Genomic DNA, 21,711 nt, shown 5'->3' with positions numbered 1-21,711 from the left:
TGCTACTTTTGATTAGTACCACAACGTTACACATAGCATGGTTCAACTTTCCTAGCGATGACCTGAATTTTGGACCCGTTTCGACTATAAGCATAATCGATTCAGCATCGTGCTATAGAAGCAGTCCCTTGGTCAGTAATGCTATTGTTTTGTGCCAGCTTCTGTGCATGTGAGGCACTGTGGGTCGGATCCACTGATCGTTTTAAATTCCTATCCTTCCATCCATTCATTCTTCGTCCTCATGCTTTGAATTCTGGTCAGTGGAGGATTTTGGGCTTTTAAATTGTCATTTCATTTCACCTCATTTCATACCATTAGGGGCCGATGACCTCGATGTTAGGCCCCTTTAAACAACAAACATCAATCATCAATCAATCACTCCAATGTCTGCTAATACTAGTCATCATACGATGATTTTTACCCAACATACAAAGATAGCTTAATCCATATCGCCTTCAATTTGGCTACGTATTTTTAATCCTTTTAATAACATATCTCAACCACAACATATAAGTTTTATCATACTATTCCTATCTGTTGATGTTTTGGGTTCGATAAGCTGGACCCAAGCGTTGCATATTGTTCAAGCTTTTTACAAAGAGGATCCATTTCAGAGTCAGACATTAATTATTTTTAAGATATAATGTGTTACAAAATTCTTTTAGATGAACGTTTTAATTTTCAATGTGATTTTAGTATGTGTACATATGTTTTATCTATCTTTGTACTGTAAATATAATGTATCCTCAGTGTCAGTACTATTAAGAGTTCGTCAGTCCAGTTTATGTAATTTTGAAAAAGTCCTCAGACCAAAGTCTGTTTTAGGATGAGTAAGGCTGATGATGCCCAGTAAAAGAGGGGCGAAACATGTACCTTAAAATCTGGTAGTTTCTATGTTCATTTGAACACGCAACAGTGGAATTAATTGTATTGAATAGGTGGTGAAATAAAATACTCCTTGTGTAAACTCAGTGATACAATGAGTGCTTCCATAGAGGTCACAGCAAGGAGAAAGTACCCTTTTTATTGTTTAGGTTTGAACTTTGCAATAACTGCTGCATTCTAGTGGTATGTGTATGTTCAGTCTTCAGCCCTAAGGCTGGTTGAATCCTCAATAGCTCCGCCATCGGCTGTCATAGATGGCCTAGGCATCACTGAAGAGGCGTACTAGGGAAATGAGGAGTGAGGTAGTTTCCTGTTGCTTTCCTCCATTCTAGTGGACACTAGATAAACTACTACCTCCAAGCAAGAGACAGGAACTGTGTGGGATATGTGCAGCTGCCAATATATATTCATGAGCTTTAATATTTTTTTGTATTTAAATTATCATATTTATCATTGTATTACAGGCTTAAATGCTGCTATTGAAACTTCAAATAATAATAATTCTTGTTCTCCTTCTACTGATTTTTCCCACACATGTGAAGTTGCGAGTACGAACTGTGCTGCACATGTGGATTTGGCCCTGTTTTGCGGCCGGATGCCCTTCCTGATGCCAATCCTATGTGGAAGGATGTAATCACTATTGCTTGTTTCTGTGGTGGTTGGTAGTGTAGTGTCTTGTCTGAATATGAAGAGGAAAGTGTTGGGACAAACACAAACACCCAGTCCACAAGCCAGAAGGAATAATCGAACCCGAGACCCGCTGAACCAAATGCCTCAACGCTGACCATTCAGCCAAGGAGTCACACCCAAATTTATTATTATTATTATTATTTCAGAACACAATCTAAATTTCCAGGCTAAAGTCAGAAAACAGTTATTAAATTCAATAGACTTCCACATGATAACATTACATAATGACACTTCGTAGTGTTAATCTGTGATGGCAGAGTTGATGATAAGGATGTTCAGTGCACTCTTTACATTAAAATATGATGTATCAAACTAAGTAACTGATTAACTGAGTAAATAGGTACCTAAAGAATAGCACTGAGAATTAAATAGATTTTCAGTGCTTACAATGCACAATGCATGAAGCATATAATTTGACTGCGAGTGGAATATATGGAAGCCAACCTAGCAGGAGTTGATCAGCACTCATTCTGGCTACAGCAGAGGCACACAACACATGGGCATGACATATTGAGACTGTGCCCAGATAGCATTATAAAGCATTCGATCTCCACCATCAGCAGCTCTGAAGATTGTTTCCTCATCTCCATAAGACCTATCTGTGTTGGTGTGACGCAAAGCCACTAGCAAAAAAAAATAAATATTGTTTCCCAGATACCTTAATTAAGCCACAGCTGCTACCTCCCCTTCCATTTCCTGTCTTAGTATTGACAGAAATTTGTATGTGCTAGTGCGGCTTTTCCTAATAGTATAGCCATGTTGAAAAACATTAAGCGTGGTCACCTCTTGAACGGGTAGCCCACGTGGTGTTGTCCAGAAGAGGAACAGAAGGGAACTGTCCACCCTACAACAAGTAAACTGTGACTCAGGATGTCTGACCAGTGTCCTTTTGGCCTAAATGTAGGCAAAGTCTAGGTTGCCAACATCCAGGTTTAGATAAGGTATTTGGTGATTGTTGTTCTTTTTGCTGCAACATTACACAAAATGCATAAACAGTATCAGGTGATCACATCATTCAACAGAATAGGTCAAAACTAGTAAACCAAAGACAACATAAGATTTTTGGTCAACAGAAAATTGCACAAGTTTGATGGAATTTTGTAGTTTGCAACCAGTATTGTTAGACCCTTACGCATTGAACCTCTCCTTCTTTTGTTCTGCTTAATTTTGTGGGTGTAATATCATTTGGCAGCTTGTTAACACTGCCAAGAATACCTTGATGACTACTTCATTTCCAAAAGGCTAATTTCTGTATGTATACAATCTTTAAATCACCAGAAAAATAGACAAGTGAGGAACAAATGGAGGATAATTTGATATATAATGACTTTTCTTCTACTTATCAATTTTATTTCACTTCCATCTATGGAAACACCCATGACTATGGTGACACTGATTTTGGTGTGCTTCTGGTTTATAGTCACCATTTGGAAGATGAAGCTGTTGTTGATATTATGTACTTCTCTGATGACAGATCTTCTGATCAACACTTCAAGGACACCTCTCCTGCATGAGCTGTTCCATCTAGGATCTCCAGATATTCTGTATACTGTGCCCCTTGTAAACCATACGCTGAATATTCTGTTTTTCAGGAAAAAAATCTCTATTTTAAAATCTCATGTTTTTTACTTTAGTACCATTGGTAAAAAGTGCACATTTTGATCAAAGAGTGCAAAATATTGTGTACTCTTTGGTTCTGACCAAGGATCATTCATAATTATTGGTTCCAGTTACAAAGGGCCATTTAGCTGGAAACTTTGATGAGTTTGAACCCCACCATTATTAACCCTAAAATTTATTTTTTGTTTTCACATTTTCACTCTTGGCCTGGTCTGTACCTTAGTTTTAGCTACTGTCTTTGCAGTCTTTCTTATTCCAGCAGTCTGAAAAACTACCTGTGTTTCAAACTGTTCAAACCTCAAACAGCTTACACAATGAGAAAAATAATATTTTCCAAGGATCATAAATCTGAGTTGGTTCATATGGTGGTTTTCATTTGTGGATATTCAGGTATTCATCAGAAAGCCTTGCATCATTCAAAATACCCTTAGAGTTATACTTAAAACATTCTCACCCCAGAACATTTGAAGATGACTGTTTTAAATTTGCGTTTATAAAGTGTGCTCTGTATGAAAAGGGTTTCTGTTTTAATAATTATTTACTGGAAACCGTAATACACTGAAACCTTATTAGTGTGTTCCTCATGAAGATGTTTCCATGCTTATCACATCAGGATATTTCGCTAATACGCTTTGCTGGCAGGATGTAGTGTTTACAGTGCACTATGTCTTCTGGTATGGGCTAGAATAAATGTGTTACTTTCATTAACCTGTCTCAGTCTCATCCTTAGTTTTGACAATATGAAAGTGACCGAGGTATGAGCGATGCCAGTAATGTCATTCCTTATGCAGCCAGTCCCTGTTATGAACGGTGTGAAAATATCGCTCATAGGGTCGGTTGGTGCATGCATTTCAGTGGGCTTGGCAGACTGATATGCAATAGCAACTTCTGGCTCAGTGAAGAAAGCAACGGGAAACTACCTCACTCCTCACTTCCCTAGTATGCCTCTTCAGTGACACCTAGGCCTTCTATGACAGCTGTTGGTGGAACTGTAGAGGATCAAACCAGCCTTCGGGCTGAATACCCAACATACATACATACATACATACATACATACATACATACATACATACATACATACATACATACATACCGCTTTGAAGTATAAGAAATAAATTGACACGAGGGTCCACCTTTTCAATACAATGCTTCAAGTAAATAATATTACATAAGTCTTGGGACTAGTTTCAGCCACTTAGTGGCCATCTTCGCCGGCCCCGTGGTGTAGGGGTAGCATGCTTGCCTCTTACCCGGAGGCCCCAGGTTCGATTCCCGGCCAGGTCAGGGATTTTTACCTGGACGTGAGGGCTGGTTTGAGGTCCACTCAGCCTACGTGATTAAAATTGAGGAGCTATCTGACAGTGAGATAGCGGCCCCGGTCTAGAAAGCCAAGAATAACGGCCGAGGAGATTCGTCATGCTGACCACACGACGCCTCGTAATCTGCAGGCCTTCGGGCTGAGCAGCGGTCGCTTGATAGGCCAAGGCCCTTCAAGGGCTGTAGTGTCACGGGGTTTGGTTTGGTTTGGTTTTTTGGCCATCTTCAGCCAAAATAAAATTAAACAGATCATGTGGACAACTAATAATAATAATAATAATCGTATGGCCTCAGCTACCGTGTGCAGACATTTCAATTTGATGCCATCTGGCTGTCTGCTCATCAATTTTGACATTCCGTTTTACTCCAGGCCCACTAGATGGCAGACCGAGTAAACCGAAACCCTCTTGGGCGTCTATGGCTGAGATTTAATTAATTTTGTTGGGTAAACACCAAATGTGTCACCAGATATATTTTACATGCCGACATCGTACGACATGGAGTGTCGAATGGACTTTTTTCCGCCCTTCAAAAATCCGACTACCTCTGCCGGGTTTGAACCCGCTATCTTGGGATCCGGAGGCCGACACTCTACCACTGATCCACAGAGGCAGCTATGTGATAACTAAAACAATGTATATAGGATAAAGACAATGTTACAGAAATAATCATAACATTAAAGTACATATAACAACAAAAATTATGGTTGTGATGTTCTTGTCATAATATGATGTCTTTAAGTTGGGTTAGGACCTCAGGCAATGAAGTAAATCTGGAAATGATAGCCAAAATTAGGAATAAATAAACAAACAGAAAGGAAATTAAAAAGGAGAAAAATTATTTATGAGTGTCACCTCTAGAGTGAAATATATGTCTAATTTAGAACAAAATACTGACATGCAAGATGAAGCAGGCAGGCCATGGAAACAAAAAGAGTGGACAGGGAAGAAAGCATAAGTCCCCAGACTTATGTAATATTATTTACTTGATATATTATATTGAAAAGTCAAATATTTGAGTTATCTACACATACACATATTCATATTCATAACATCTTGAGAAGACACCTTGACTTTGGCTCAATTGAACTTTTAATTGAATGCAACATATTTAAGGAGCCAGCATTAATAAAATTTCTGTGCCTCAACCTTAACAAGCATTTTATGAATCTCTATCAAAAACAACTTTTTAACGTAGTACAATGCATTTCTTGAGCCTTACTTTGATGCATACGTGGTATGTACATATCATTTTAATGCCATTGACATTGCACTGTGTCTTAAATCGATTGAACTTTTAACAGAATGTATTTATGTATCCAGTCTTAACTTGAATTCTATGGGTTGTGCATAAGGCCATTGTGTCTGTACATTGTTTATTTTATTCAGTGTATTTGTGTGATTTGCTTTATGACTGATGATGACCTACAGTTAGGTCGAAACTAGTCCCTGAACGGAGATGTAATGTAAACATTGCATAGTGTGCGTTGAAAAGGTGGCCCTTAAAAATGAAATATTTAACTATTATTGTGATCACAGTTCAATACGGATCAATCACCATGAAATTTATATCTTTTGAAGTTTATGGGTCCTAGTGCAATTGTTTTCATATTTCTTGTCTCGTGTATTTCATACCTTTTAATATACTGTTATTTTGTAAGCCCCAGTGGAAAAGGTTTTCATATTTTTGCAATTTTTAATACTTTCCTCTCATCTTCAGAAGTGGTAAGTACAGCTTTCACTGTGCCATATAGAAATGACATAGAATGCATGTATGATGAACAACAAGCATAAGGTGTTTTCATATCCCTGTTGGATACTTTTTATTTTCATATTCAATGGTACGCTTTCATTTTTAATGTGTTCTCTCTTTTGTCCCCTGCAGAAATGTCTAACAAGGTTTTACTATATCTGTTTCTTTTCTCCATTTCTTCTAGGCACTTACAATCTAAATTAATCTGAATTATCACTACTGGTCTTAAAGAGATTTAATATGTAGCAGGAATTCTTTGATTTTTTCCACTCTTGTAGCTGATGGAAAATTGTTGAAATCTTATTACACAAGAACCTCGTTTATCTGGTCCTCATTAATCCGGATCTTTGGTTTATCTGGATCGAAAATAATAAAATTTTATTTTTACTTGTACAGTATTTCCTTTTACAGGGTCAACTCTTCTTGAATGTCTTTTCTGCCAAGGATGTTAAGGATAGCAATTGGAAGTAATTCAGACACGTCTATCAAAGGTACCATCCCAGCACTCGCCTGGAATTGAGAACGGGAAACCGTGGAAAACCATTCCCAGGACAGCCGAGGTGGGATTCGAACTCACGCTCTTCTGAATGCAATGCACTACTAACATGGCTCAGCGCGCAGAGCTACACCACTCAGTAAGCATTGTTTAGTCACTTCATCAATCACTATTTTAATGACTGTACCACTGACGTGGAAGTTTATGACATTCATCCACTACTGCAGACGTTATATCGGGTTCACGTCGTTGCTCAATAATGACTCGCTGTGTGATTGCTTAAGACGATGAAAGAGGAAGGGAACGAGGCATCACATCCAGTAGTCTGTGAGAGACCACATCAATAGCTGAAGGTTATCACCACCTTGTACAGTTACAGTATTTTCCTGTGCAGTATTGTATTGATTGAGTGAGCGTGAAATGGCCTCAAAACGGAAGACAGTGGTTGTTTCCATGGTCAAAAAGTTAGAAGCATTGAACAGGCTGGACAAAGGAGAACTTTTGAAAAATACTGCTGTAGACTATGGCGTAGGGACTTCAACTGTGTCTGATTGAAAGAAAAACAAAAAAAAGGAAAAGAAAATGAAGACTTCTGCTTTAAATTGATGACGAAAGATAGTTTAAAGAATCGTGCCACAGTAAAGAAAGCTAGAAATGAATCTCTAGATGACACGTTATTCATGTGGTTTCGAGAAGAAAGAGAGCATGGTATTCAGATTTCAGGGCCAATTTTGCAAGAAAAGGCACTTAGTTTAAACAGCAAGCTAGCAAATGGAGATCTTAACTTCACACCTAGTCAGGGTTGGTTGGAAAGGTGGAAAGCTTGTCATGGAATATGCCAGCTTTCAGTGACTGGTGAAAGTTTTTCAGGGGATAATGTCACTGCTGACGGTTTCATAAAGGAATTTCAGGACATTATTTGCTCCAATAACTTAATGCTAGATCACATATATAACACCGATAAAACTGGGCTGTTTTTTTGCATGCTACCAAATAATACACTAGCGTCTAAATTAGATGAATCGGCAAGGGGTTATAAAAGAAGTAAATATCGCATTACAATCATGGCATGCGCCAGTGTATCTGGAGGACATAAATTTCCTCTCCTGTTAATATGGAAATCAAAAAATCCCCATGTTCTTAAAAATGTGCATCGATCTGCCTTGCTGGTTTCTTACACATCCCAAAAGAAAGCATGGATGGACAGTGGAACTTTCAAAAACTGGTTCCAAGAAGACTTCGTGCTGAACATAAGAAGGTTTTTAACAAAACAAGATTTGCCACTGAAGGCCATTTTGTTCATTGACAACGCGCCTACACATCCGGGAGTAGAACAGTTGGTCAGTGGTGATATCCGAGTGAAATTTCTGCCACCTAATGTAACAGCTCTGTTGCAACCAATGGACCAGGCTGTATTGGAAAACATCAAGCGGTTATAGAGGAGGCAGCTGCTCAGCAAACTGTTTGAATAAGAGGGGGAGTATGGTGTAATTTTGGTATGAAATATGAAAGACATTATTTATATGATCACATCTGCATGGGGTCAAGTTAGTGAAATGACGATTAAAAAGTCTTGGAAACATTTATGGCCTTCTATCTGTCCATCTCCTACCGAGGTTTGTGAAGTTGTGTACTCTTCTGAGTTCCTTGACACATTTGCACGCATTCCTGGATGCTCGGATGTAGTTGAGAACAGCATAAATGACTGGTTGAAAAATAACTGTAATTCAGGCAACGCATAATGACAGATGAAGAAATTATTGCCTCTTGTTCCTCGGCAGGTAATGACGAGAGTGATAGTGAATTTGAAAATGAAACCGGCGCTCCATTAGAAGAAACTCATGGAGAGGTAACAGTGCAGCTGGATAAACTGATGGCCTATTTAGTATCCTAGACTGAAACCACACGGGCGGAACTGATGTTAGTAAAATGTCTTCGTGGTCGTGTTGCACGCAAATGCTATAAAAATGTAAAACAGGAAAAAATCACACATTATTTGAGTGCATAAAAAAGAGGCGTAAATGTTAGAAAAGTGTTCTTATATTTTTTGTACAATTGAAAAAAGTATTACTGTACAACTTATGTTAATAGATCGTATAACATGTACTGTATTTGTTTTTTAGTTTTCCCGCATTATCTGGATTTTTGATAATCCGGATCAGTACCGGTCCTACTTAATCCGGATAAACAAGGTTCTTGTGTACTCACATTCCCGTTTGGCTTCGAAGAGGAAGGTTTCATTACCTTATCTTGATTATAATGTTCTTGTCTTGTTTTCTTTCAGCTTCATTGGGGAACACAGGAGTTTTAGACTAAGAAGATGCCAGTCTTAAGATGACTCTGTGAATGAATGCATCTTACAGAAAACAACAAAACTGTGAAAGGAGAGGCAATTTTATTTTTTTCCTGACTTATAAATTTATTTTTACATATCCTAGATGAATGTCATAAGTGATGTTTTAAGATTTGAGTTCAAAGCTCCTAGTCTGATATCTTAAGACTGTAGGCATACTTTAGGCTGTGTTACATTCTTGTACCTGGTATCTTTGAATTATATTTATGTATTCTTGATTTAATGTGTTATGATATCATCTTCAGAGTATATTATATCCTTAAGTATTGTAAATCTTTCCAAGCCTATTTCTAATAAATTTTTCATAAAAGTTTTATTTCATTTGATATTATAAAAATTGCAATACATCATAACCAATTGTGGCCTGAATCCAAGATTTCCTTTAAACATGAACTAGGCCAAACAATACTGTATTTATCTGCGTAATAGATGCACACCCCCTCCTGCCTCCCCCATTATAATAAAAAATTTAGGGTGCATCTTGTATGCGAAGAAAAATCTGTATTAGTATTTTAACTCTTATGGTTTTATCCAATAACAACATTGAAAAATCGCTGGTAATGTTATATGTCTGCCTTGTCAATAGCAATCAAAAGCTATTTAATGCATGTTAATTAAAATGTCATTCATGTTTTGAGAACCACTTCGTTCTCTTTATCAGCAACTAAGAAATCCACGGACTTGACACAAAAATATACTAACAATATACAATGAATAAGTTATAAATTAGAAATTATATATATTGATTCCCACAGGAAACCTGAACTACAGTATTTGTCCTAAATGAAAATTCATAATTCCAATATAAATGGTCCATTATTGGAAATTATAAATTTTCCAGCTAACTCATTCTTACTTGCCATCATTTCACACCAGTGTGCCAATTTGAGCTCATCATTTGGTAACTGAATTTACTCATTCAGGACAAATATTTCAGTTCCCTATGGGAATCAATATATAATTTGATGGCCTAGCTGGCATCAATTTTTGTTAAGAGAGACCAAGTCTCTCATAGTCTCCAAGTAGTCTACGCAGTGGCCTCCCTAATATGCACTAGCCGTGCATGTTGGTAATTGTGCTAGTTACCAACTAACTGGGTGAGTTGGCCGCATGGTTAGAGGCGCGCAGCTGTGAACTTGTATTCGGGGGATAGTGGGTTCGAACCCCACTGTCGACAGCCCTGAAGTTGGTTTTCCGTGGTTTCCCATTTTCACACCAGGCAAATGCTGGGGCTGACCTTAATTAAGGCCACGGCCACTTCCTTCCCTTTCCTAGTCCTTTCCGATCCCATCATCGACTTAAGACCTATCTGTATCGGTGCAACGTAAAAGCAATGGCAAAAAAAAAAAAAAAAGTTACGAACTGGTGAGCCCAAATTGGAACACTAGGGTGAAACTCTGGCAACAAAGAATGAGTTAGGTAGTAAATATATAATTTCCAATAACGTACCATTTATATTGGAATTATAAATTTAAAAAACATGAATTGTCATATAAATAAACATACATACATACATTATTTAATTTAATTTCCGGGTTGAACCGTATTGTACTTGTACGCACATCACGTACAGTTTGCCGACATTTTGAATACATTGCAGTATTCTTTGTCAAGGCGACTGAAATAACCCTACTCGATCCGAGGTAATCAGTCTCCCACACCTTCCTACCGAATCTGCAGAGGAGATCAGACAGGATATATCATGTCTACTGAGAACCGCAAAGCCGCCGCCATCCAATTTGACTAGAGAAGAAATTCATGCCCTAAAAACACTATGTCAATATACGGAAACAATTATCCTACCCGCAGATAAAGGTAACGCTACGGTGATAATGACACGCACAGATTACACTCGGAAAATAGAACAATTACTCATGATTCTACATACAGGAAAATTAGGAACCTTACCAACCGCATTAAGAACAAACTCCGCACATTAGTAAAAAATTCCAGTATCCCAGCCGAAATACAGAAGAAACTGATATCCTCGGACCCGATACCTTCAAAATTGTATGGCCTTCCTAAAATCCACAAAGAAGGCATACCTCTGCGACCTATCGTGAGTGCTATAGGTTCTCCCACGCACGATATCGCCCGTTACCTAGCTGGACTACTTCAGCCACATACAGGAAATACTGAAACCTACGTGAAGGACTCCCGACATTTCATCCAGCTCCTTAAGGACCAATCAATTGAAAGTATGGACCTATTAGTAAGCTTTGACATCATGTCACTTTTCACCAAGGTGCCGCTAACAGAAGTATTTCCGCTATTAGACCAGAAACTTCCAGAAGACCTGTCAACACTAGCTAAAGAATGCCTTAGCGCCACTTATTTCTATTTCAACGGGGAGTTCTACGAACAGACAGAAGGGGCCGCGATGGGGTCGCCACTCTCTCCAATAATAGCAAACATGTATATGGAACACTTCGAACAGAAAGCCTTAGCTACATTTGCCTTGAAACCGAAATGTTTTCTCCGCTTTGTGGACGACACTTTTGTAATCAGGCCTCACGGGAGCAATAACCTACAGCTATTTCTCGACCATCTCAACTCCATACACATAAATATTCAGTTCTCCATGGAAATAGAAGTAGACGGAAAACTACCGTTCCTGGATGTGCTAGTAATACGCAACCCCAATGGGACGCTGAGTCGCGCAGTATACAGGAAACCCACTCACACAAACAGGTACCCACACGCCTCGTCTCATCATCACCCATCACAAAAGCAGGCTGTCCTAACATCACTAGTGAACAGGGCCATAGCGATATCTGACGCAGAACACCTCGAGGAAGAGAAAGAACACCTCACAGAAACCCTTAGGAAAAATGGCTACTCGCTCAATAACATCCGACGAGTCCTAAAAAAATCAGAATAGAACAAAGAAAAGGCCGCTGCAGGAGAAAACAACGGGAAAGAAGAACTGACCCGCCAGAAAACAGCAATACTGCCATACATTAAAAACACTACAGACAGGATCGGCAAGATACTGGACAAATACAACATAAAAATTATCTATAAACCTCACCGTAAGCTAGCCCGTTATCTACCACCAGATGAGTCCTAAAAAAGTCAGAAGAGAACAAAGAAAAGGCCGCTGCAGGAGAAAACAACGGGAAAGAAGAACTGACCCGCCAGAAAACAGCGATACTGCCATACATTAAAAACACTACAGACAGGATCGGCAAGATACTGGACAAATACAACATAAAAACTATCTATAAACCTCACCGTAAGCTAGCCCGTTATCTACCACCAGTAAAAGACACAATAGAATTACAGGCCCCTGGAGTGTATCACATTGAATGTAGCTGCGGAGCTTGTTATGTAGGTGAGACAAATCGTCTGATCTCCACCCGCCTAAAAGAACATATCCGTCACACCAAGAACCAAAACACAGATATTTCAGCAGCAGCCAAGCATTCCTACGAAACTAGGCACGGAATATCATTTGACAAGACCAAGATCCTAGCAGCTATCCCTTGGAATCTGGAAAGGAAAATCCGCGAGGCTATCGAAATCAAGAAACATCCGAACAACATAAATTTAGAAGAAGGATATAAAATCAGTAATTCTTTGATGCCTATCATTCATAGTTTAAGACATACAGACCACAACATAAACACACGGGCCGCAACCCCATTACATAACAGCACGGGCAAGTCCCCACTACCTGGCTGTGACGCATACTTTCCAGAATTCTCGCGAGACAGCCAGGGCTTACGTCAGCCAGAAAGGCTAGGATATAAAAGGCCAAGATCAAGGCCACTCTAGTAGTGTAATTTCTGCTGGGAGACTGATTACCTCGGATTGAGTAGGGGTATTTCAGTCGCCTTGACAAAGAATACTGCAATGTATTCGAAACGTCGGCAAACTGTACGTGATGTGCGTACAAGTACAACACGGTTCAACCCGGAAATTAAATTAAATAATTCTTCACACCGTGGAAGCTTCACTTCTAAGATACATACATTATCATTATAGACTGTTATGCCTTTCAGCGTTCAGTCTGCAAGCCTCTGTGAATTTATTAAACGTCGCCACAATCCTCTATTTGCAACTAGTGCTGTGGCCTCATTTAGTTCTATTACGGTACCTCTTATCTTTAAATCGTTAGAAACTGAGTCTAACCATCGTTGTCTTGGTCTCCCTCTACTTCTCTTACCCTCCATAACAGAGTCCATTATTCTCCTTGGTAACCTATCCCCCTCCATTCGCCTAACATGACCCCACCACCAAAGCCGGTTTATGCATACAGCTTCATCCATCGAGTTCATTCCTAAATTAGCCTTTATCTCCTCATTCTGAGTACCCTCCTGCAATTGTTCCCACCTGTTTGTACCAGCAATCATTCTTGCTACTTTCATGTCTGTTACTTCTAACTTATGAATAAGATATCCTGAGTCCACCCAGCCTTCACTCCCGTAAAGCAAAGTTGGTTTGAAAACAGACCGATGTAAAGATAGTTTCGTCTGGGAGCTGACTTCCTTCTTACAGAATACTGCTGATTGTAACTGCGAGCTCACTGCATTAGCTTTACTACACCTTGATTCAATCTCACTTACTATATTACTATCCTGGGTGAACACACAACCTAAATATATGAAATTATCTACCTGTTCTAGCTTTGTATCACCAATCTGACATTCAATTCTGTTGAAATTCTTACCTACTGACATCACTTTAGTATTAGAAGGCTAATTTTCATAACATACTCATTGCACCTACTGTATTTTCAAGTTCCAAGATATTATAGACTGCAGGCTTTCAGCACAATCTGCCATTCAGACCAGGTCGTCAGTATAGGCTAGACTGCTTTCTGCATTTTCACCAAACTGAATCCCTTCCTGCCACTTAATAACTTTCAGCAGATGTTCTGTGTAAACTAAGAACAACAAAGGTGAAAGATTACAGCATTGTCTTAACCCCTGTAATTACCTTGAACCACGTAATCATTCTACAGTCAATTCTCACTGCAGCCCATTTGTCAGCATAAATGCCTTTGATCGATTTTAATCTTCTACCCTTAATCACATAGCCCCCCGTATGGTGAACGTCTCTTCCCTCTGGACCCTATCATATGCTTTCTCTACATCTAAGAAACATAAATATAACTGTCTATTCCTCTCGTAGCATTTTTCAATTAACTGGCGCACACTGAAAATCTGATCCTGACAGCCCCTCTGTGGTCTGAAACCACACTGGTTTTCATCCAACTTCCTCTCAACCACTGATCGCACCCTCCCTTCCAAGATGTCAGTGAATACCTTACCTGGTGTACCACGGTAATCAATGAGATACCTCGATAGTTGTTGCAATCCTTCCTGTTCCCTTGATTATAGATAGGTGCAATTACTGCTTTTGTCCAATCTAAAGGTACCTTACCAACACACCATGCTAATCTTACTATACTACGAAGCCATTTCATCCCTGCCTTCCCACTATACTTCACCATTTCAGGTCAAATTTCATCTATTCCTGCTGCTTTATGACAATGGAGTTTATTTACCATCCTTTCCACTTCCTCAAGCATAATTTCACCAACATCATTTTCCTCCTCACCCTGAGCTCTGCTGTTCGCAGCACCACCAGGAAGATTTCCTTTTATGTTGAAAGATGTTGAAAATATTCCCTCCACCTCTCCAGTGATTCCCTGGGATCTATTATGAGTTCACCTGAATTACTCAAAACACTGTTCATTTCCTTTTCATCTCCCTTCATAAGATTCTTTATTACTGTCCAGAAAGGTTTCCCTGCCGCTTTCCAGGTTATTACCAAAATCTTCCCAAGACATCTTTTCGGATTCAACAACTATTTGTTTCGCCCTGTTTCTTTCACCTACGTACAATTCTCTGTCTGCCTCAGCCCTTGTTTGGAGCCATTTCTGATAAGCCTTCTTTTTACGTTTACAAGCTGCTCTCACTTCATCATTCCACCAAGATGTTTGCCTTTTCCCATCTTAACACACAGTTGATCCTAGGCATTCCCTTGCTGTTTCTACTACAGCATCCCTGTATGCCACCATTCTCTTTCTATATCCTGAACCTGCTTACTGTCTACTGTTCGAAACTTCTCACTAATCATATCCATGTACTTCTGTCTAATTTCCTCATCCTGGATATTTTCTACCTTTATCCGTTTGCGGACAGATTTCACTTTCTCTATCCTAGGCCTAGAGATACTTAGTTCACTACAGATCAGATAGTGGTCTGTATCATCAAAAAATCCCCAGAAAACTCGTACATTCCTAACAGATTTCCTGAATTCGAAGTCGGTTAAGGTATAGTCTATTATAGATCTGGTACCCCTAGCCTCCCATGTGTAGCGGTGAATAGCTTTATGCTTGAAGAATGTATTCATAACTGCTAAACCCATACTAGCACAGAAATCCAGCAAACGCTTCCCATTTCTATTAGCTTCCATATCTTCCCCACATTTACCAATCACCCTTTCGTATCCTTCAGTTCTATTCCCAACTCTCGCATTGAAATCGCCCATTAGCACTATTCTATCCTTGTTGTTGACCCTGACCACGATGTCACTCAATGCTTCATAAAACTTGTCAACTTCATCCTCATCTGCACCCTCACATGGTGAATACACTGAGACAATTCTCGTCCTCATTCCTCCAACTGCCAAATCTACCCACATCATTCGCTCATTTACGTGCCTAACAGAAACTATGTTGCGTGCAATGGTATTCCTGATAAACAACTCTACCCCATACTCTGTCCTTCCCCTTCTAACACCCGTTAAGTACACTTTATAATCTGCCATCTCTTCCTCGTTATCTCCCCTTACCCAAATATCACTTACTCCTATCGCATCCAGATGCATCCTCTTTGCTGACTCAGCCAGTTCTACATTCTTTCTTCCATAAGCCCCATTAACATCGATAGCTCCCCATCGAATTCCATTTCGTTCGCCAAGTTGTTTCCAAGGAGTCCCTTGCCTGTCAAACGGGAGTGGGACTCCATTACTCCCATAGGTTCGAGGCTTGCTTAAAATGTTCTGAGCTCGGTAAATTCACGAAGCAGGATGCTACCCTACTTACACATAGTCCAAGTAAGGATCTCTCCTCTAACGGGTTATGGATCCCCAGTGGACTGTATAGGCCTAGCCTCCTGAGCGCAAGGAGGGCCATGACTCAGAAGATGTCCGAGATGCCCACTCCCATTCCATAGCAACTGGTATCCCGACTCTCAGGACCACTTACTAGGCCACTCAGCCGTTGCCCATGGTTCACGAACTAGGACGTGACTACAGTAACCCACACCATAAACCATATAAATAAAATCTTTAAATTTTCTTACAATGTCTCTAAAAGCAATGTGTGTATCAAAAATTTAAAACTTAAAATTGATATTGCAGCTACGTGTGTTCTTTTTGCTGTTGAAAATGCCTTCAAAATGTTAACATTGATGCTTTCACGGCCTGTACTTGTAGACATGATATGGGCTTATGGCGTGTCCAGAAAACAAGGGGAAACTCTTTATGTTTCGTGGAGAACTTTGCTCCGCTTCCACAGAAGAAAATCTCAGCTGTTCACGAGGAAGACTTCTACAATAATGAGGGTTTGAATTTCAGAATGCTTTACCATTGGAGCTGTAGTGGTATGCTCGTTCGTCACCAGGTGGCTCGCTGAATGCTGGCACAATGCTCCAAGCGGGAGCTGACACAACGTTAAGCTCCCATTAAGACCGTGTGTACATGAGAAGTATCAGAGAGGACATCAGATGAATCAGGGACGAATGTGTTAGAAAAAATTAATAGAAAATAATGAAATAATATTAAATGCGAAGAAAGACACCAGAATAGAATAGAGCAGAAGAATGGAAAGAAAAACCAGAGGATGATAATATTCTGAGACGGCGCAGGGGGTAGGGCATAAATGGTATACAAGCTTTATGAAAGTATGACATTAACACATAACACATAGCTTGGAATGAACCATCTGTTGATGATGAACATACAAATTAGGAAAACATTGAAGAGAAATAACAATATAAAAAGGACAGGGAAGAGCACTACCTACATAAATCCTTAATGGCTGGCAACCACGTATTATTTAATTGATAGCCAGTGTCCCTGTTAAAATTGTTAGGTTTTTTATGTATTTCAACAGCTCCTCATGTAATCCCTAGACCTGTAGCGTTTTGTGTGGGTAAGAGCTCAAACATCTTGGAACTTGACATCATGACCCGACGATAGGACGTGCTCAGCTATTGCTGACTTGTGTAGCTGGTTGAGACGGATATTTCTTTGGTGTTCCTTGCTGCGAGTCCCAATGAACTGGCATGTTTGGCCATTGTATACCTTGCTGCAAGTACAGGGAATTTTGTGCACCCCAGGGTGTAATGGTGGGGACAATCTGTCCTTGCTTTTACCTAAACTGTGAGCAAATTTAGTGACAGTGCCAAACACAATTTTTATACTGTGCTTGTGGAGAACTTTGGCAATTCGGTCTGTGGTATTTTGAATGTAAGGCAGGTAGGCAGTTCCCTTCATTTCTTTCTGTGAGATTTGCTTAGTTGTCCCTCTGGGATGCAGGGCTCTATGAATCCGTACATCGTTGTTACCATTGCCCTTGAACGTGACTTTAAGCATGTCCATCTCCTCCTGGATATTTGATGGCTCACAAATTCATGTCACTTTTGTGGTGAGTGTCGTGAGAATGCCCTGTTTTTGTGCTGGATGGTGGTGAGAAAGTGCATGAAGATAGTGATTTTTATGAGTAGGCTTATGGTATGTCATAAGGAGCCATCCAGTTTCTTTCCTACTAGAACATCCAAGAAAGGAAGGTATCTGTCTGACTCAATATCCATGGCGAATATAATTGAAGGATGTTGCGGATTTAAGTGGTTTGAAAACACATGAAGTTTTTCAGGATCCTCTGTCCGTACCACAAATGTGTCATCAATATAATTCCAATAAATCGTACGTTTGACGGGCGCCGAAGCAATAGCCTCCTTCACAAAATGCTAACAATGTTAACATTAGAAACCTCTATGGGGAGGATACATTTAGGAGGGCTTCTAAACTCAGCAAATTAAGGAACAAGAAATCCATTCTTCTTTATGTTTTCTTCTGAGATGCTGGCACCATAACATCATTCCCAACTTTGTGAAGATGAAGCACACGTTAAATACTACTAAGGCCAGGAGAATATTTCAATGCGCTAACGAGGCTCTTGTTATCGAGAGAGTGCATCACACTCGTAAGGAGCTGGACTAACATTTCTGAGGAATAAGTCATAGCTTAACTTAAAGTAAATTCTGAATAAACCAGTTGTTTGTGTTACGGAGTTATCCGTGGAAGTCAGAGGTGAAAGAAGGTGCGGGCTGAAATGGGTCTAACTACATGTTCGAAAGATGAATTAAAATTTCAACAAGGTTATATTTTCAAAACTTAACAATGGTGACATAGAATTTTGAGCGTACAACAAATAACAACAAGTTAAATCAGGTACACAACCAAGAGAAAAATTTAAACAGTTTCCACTAGGGGGGAAATAACAAAGAAAATCAGGTAAAATGCCGCTTTACAAGAAAGCACCAGTTATGTTGTCTTTACAAATTCTGGGCTACGGGCCCAAATTCATCAATCCTTGAGCTCTCAGCTCACAATCACAAAACACCAAAGGGCAGAAAACCCTTAATTATATGGAGAATTAGCTCCCAACTTTACATTTCAAGCCTCTCTAAGGCACTTTTACCACACCATAAAGAGCTGACCCGCTCTCGATCTTTCAAGCCTATAAAGGCAATAACAAAATTTTACGCAAACTGCCATCAAGGCATAATCAAGAAACAGGGGTATCTCGTACCCAATCTACTGGGCCTTAGTGTGCAAAAACCAGGTTAATTTAAATGGCCCAAAACAAAAAGGATGGAGGCATGAATTTGCACTCCTAAATCTACATTTTAAAACCAAAGTGGCGCTAGGCCGATACACAGGGGCTAATCCCAAGCTAGAGAGGTGACTCGTATGAGAAAATGTTAATACATTAAGGAAGAGAAGAAACAGTTATGAAAACGTATTCACCTCATTTTCAAATGAAGGGGAGCTCGAGAGGGTAAAGCACTCTCTATCCCCGAATTAAAGTTCAAGAAAAGTGAAGTTTACCAGGAAAAGGGTTTACATGTTTAATAGTTTACATATGAAAGGTTTCGAACCCTCCCCGAGAGTTAAACTGCTGAGCTAGCACAAAATAAAGATGTTAAAAGGCCATTACCTTGTTGGAGATCTGTTGCCCGAAGAAAGAGGCGCTTCCCGCCCCCTGCTACATATCCACACACTAAGCTAGATGTTACTGAAGTGCCCCAGAGACAAGAAAATCAGCAGTTTTAATACGCTCGTGGAAAGTTCAAGACCTTTCATGAATGATAACAACCCGCCCTCAAACTTTTATTGGCTACAGTACACAGTTACATACAAAATTGGAGAAGAAAGCCCCGATTGGCCGAAAATTAATTACAGAAATTCCTGATTGGCTACATTCAAAACAGGCGGAAAGAAGGATTAATATTGCCAACCCACAAATGCAGGAACAAAATTTAGTAAAGAGAAAACTTATGAATACAAAATTTCTCCAAGAAGGTACATTCCTTTACACCAGAGTGCGTTATCATAGTTCTTGGTAGAGACCTCTGTTAGAGTCTGTCCACACTTCTTGATTAATAAAAAACAAAAGCCAATCAAAAAACACACAGTGACATCTTCTGATAAAAAGTAGAGTTAGTTCAGTTTTTAAAGTTCCGAGCTTCTCCTGTAGAGGAGTTTCAATTGGCGCAAGATTTGAATTTGCGTCGCGTAGAGGTGTACCGCCCGGTACAGACCTCCCCCCCCCCCCAAAAAAAGTCCTTCCAAGGGGTGACACAGAAGAGAAAAAATTTTCTTTTTTCCAAAACAAAGTCCAAGTTTGTTGCTGATTTGTTGAAGAAGAATTTAGCAGAGAAAATACAATTTTTCAGTAGTCGGATGTCTCTTAATTTGTTTGATATTGATGGGTGGGACTAGTTTAAATCCAGTTTTAGAATTTCTTTGTTGTTGTAGAATTGCGAAACAAAACATTAATTTATGGAAGTAAAATTTTTCTAAGTCCACCAAAGGTTGATTTGAAGCAATTATTAATTGCAGAAATAAAGTGTCCATGTAACTGTTGAAATACATTAGCTGCCGATTAATTTTGACGGCAAGACCTGCCGCCGCTGCTTGTGTCCAGTGGAGGCCGCTCGGACCCCTCAGGTACCCTGAGATACCTCTCTCCCGCTACTATGAGAGGGGTAGTCGTGGTGAAGCACACTGCAGATGCAAAGTTTGTTTACAGTCCTCGAGTAGCTTGCGGGTGGTGCGCCGCACATCAGCCTTGGCCGGAAGGAGGGCTCCGGCTCGCAGTACACTGGTTGACCTCACTGGAGTGGAGTGGGCCCGTACCCCACCTCAGTGGTGGTACGGCGCCGCACGGATGCGGGGGCACTGAAACAGTAAGATCTCGGCGGCAGAATTTTTGTTGGAATATAATGTTTTAGGGTACTGTCTTGGAGGTGAGGCTGAGGGGCCAGCGGCGTGGAAACCTTTTATTTTATTTTTATTGACACTGGTGTGGTTTAGCAGGAGACGGGAGCGTGGTAATGGCCGAATTGACAGGACAGCAGAGTAACCATGGGGAAGGTTTTACAATATTTATACGAAGCAGATTTAAAAAAAAACCAAATGTAAAAATATAAGGGGCAGAAGGCCTAATTTTTAGAGAAAAATATAACCTTTGGGGTTCTTACAAGATGTTAAAGATCCAATGAGCAAGTACTCTACACAGGCTTCACCTGAGACAGGTGAACCCTAAAAATTATCTCGGTGGCTGGATTGCTCACTAACAATGTGACCTGCGTAAGAAAATCTAAAATAATGCACGGCCCATGAAATCTGGGGGCAAGCTTGCCCGCGGGAACAAAGTTCTTGACCATAACTTGGTCTCCTACTTTTAAATTGGTGGGCCTCCGTCCACGATCATATTTTCCCCTAACCTTTTCATGAGAAATTTTAAGATTGGCCTTAGCCTTCTTCCAAAGATCTCTAATATTACCTGGATCTATTGTCTCAGGTAGAATAGCACTAAGAGACCAAAGGTTAGAGAGCGGCGTATTGGGAACAAATTTAAACATCAAAGAAGCTGGAGTAAACTTATGGGATTTATGAACGCCGAATTCAAAGCAAAAGCTAACCAATGCAGGGACGTGTCCCACCTAGAATGATCTTCATGATGATAGGCAATAAGAGCCGACCTCAGATTACAATTGACCCGTTCAGCTAGAGATGGTTGAGGGTAAGCAGAAGTGGTCACATGAGAAATGGACAGATCAAAACAGAATTTACAGAAGAGATTGGAGGTGAAAGCTTTAGCATTATCAGAAACAATATATTGACACGGACCAAAAGAAGTGAAGATGGAATTTAAACAAGAAATTGTGGACTGAGCGGTAGCCAGCTTCGTCGGAAATAACCAAGAAAATCTTGTAAAACCATCCACACACACAAGAATAAATTTGTTGGCGTTGCCCTTTGATTGGGGGAAGGGTCCTATGTAGTCGATATA

At 39.9% G+C, this 21,711-nt stretch overlaps 1 long non-coding RNA gene across 2 annotated transcripts in view; it reads left to right on the top strand.

Moving 5' to 3' along the window:
• Positions 1–9,342, top strand: part of LOC136863316 (uncharacterized) — a 67,312-nt gene extending 57,970 nt beyond the window's left edge. Inside the window, exon 4 of one of the 2 annotated variants that reach the window (XR_010859197.2) lies at positions 9,045–9,342. This is a non-coding gene — a long non-coding RNA (uncharacterized lncRNA). The remainder of the gene's footprint in view (positions 1–9,044) is intronic. The other variant, XR_010859198.2, reaches the window with a different exon arrangement.
• The last annotated feature ends 12,369 nt before the right edge of the window (positions 9,343–21,711 follow it).

Source organism: Anabrus simplex, chromosome 2 (assembly GCF_040414725.1).
Source record: "Anabrus simplex isolate iqAnaSimp1 chromosome 2, ASM4041472v1, whole genome shotgun sequence".
Lineage (NCBI taxonomy): Eukaryota > Metazoa > Arthropoda > Insecta > Orthoptera > Tettigoniidae > Anabrus > Anabrus simplex.
The sequence above is the reverse complement of the archived record's forward strand: the minus strand, read 5'-3'. Positions and strand labels throughout refer to the sequence as shown.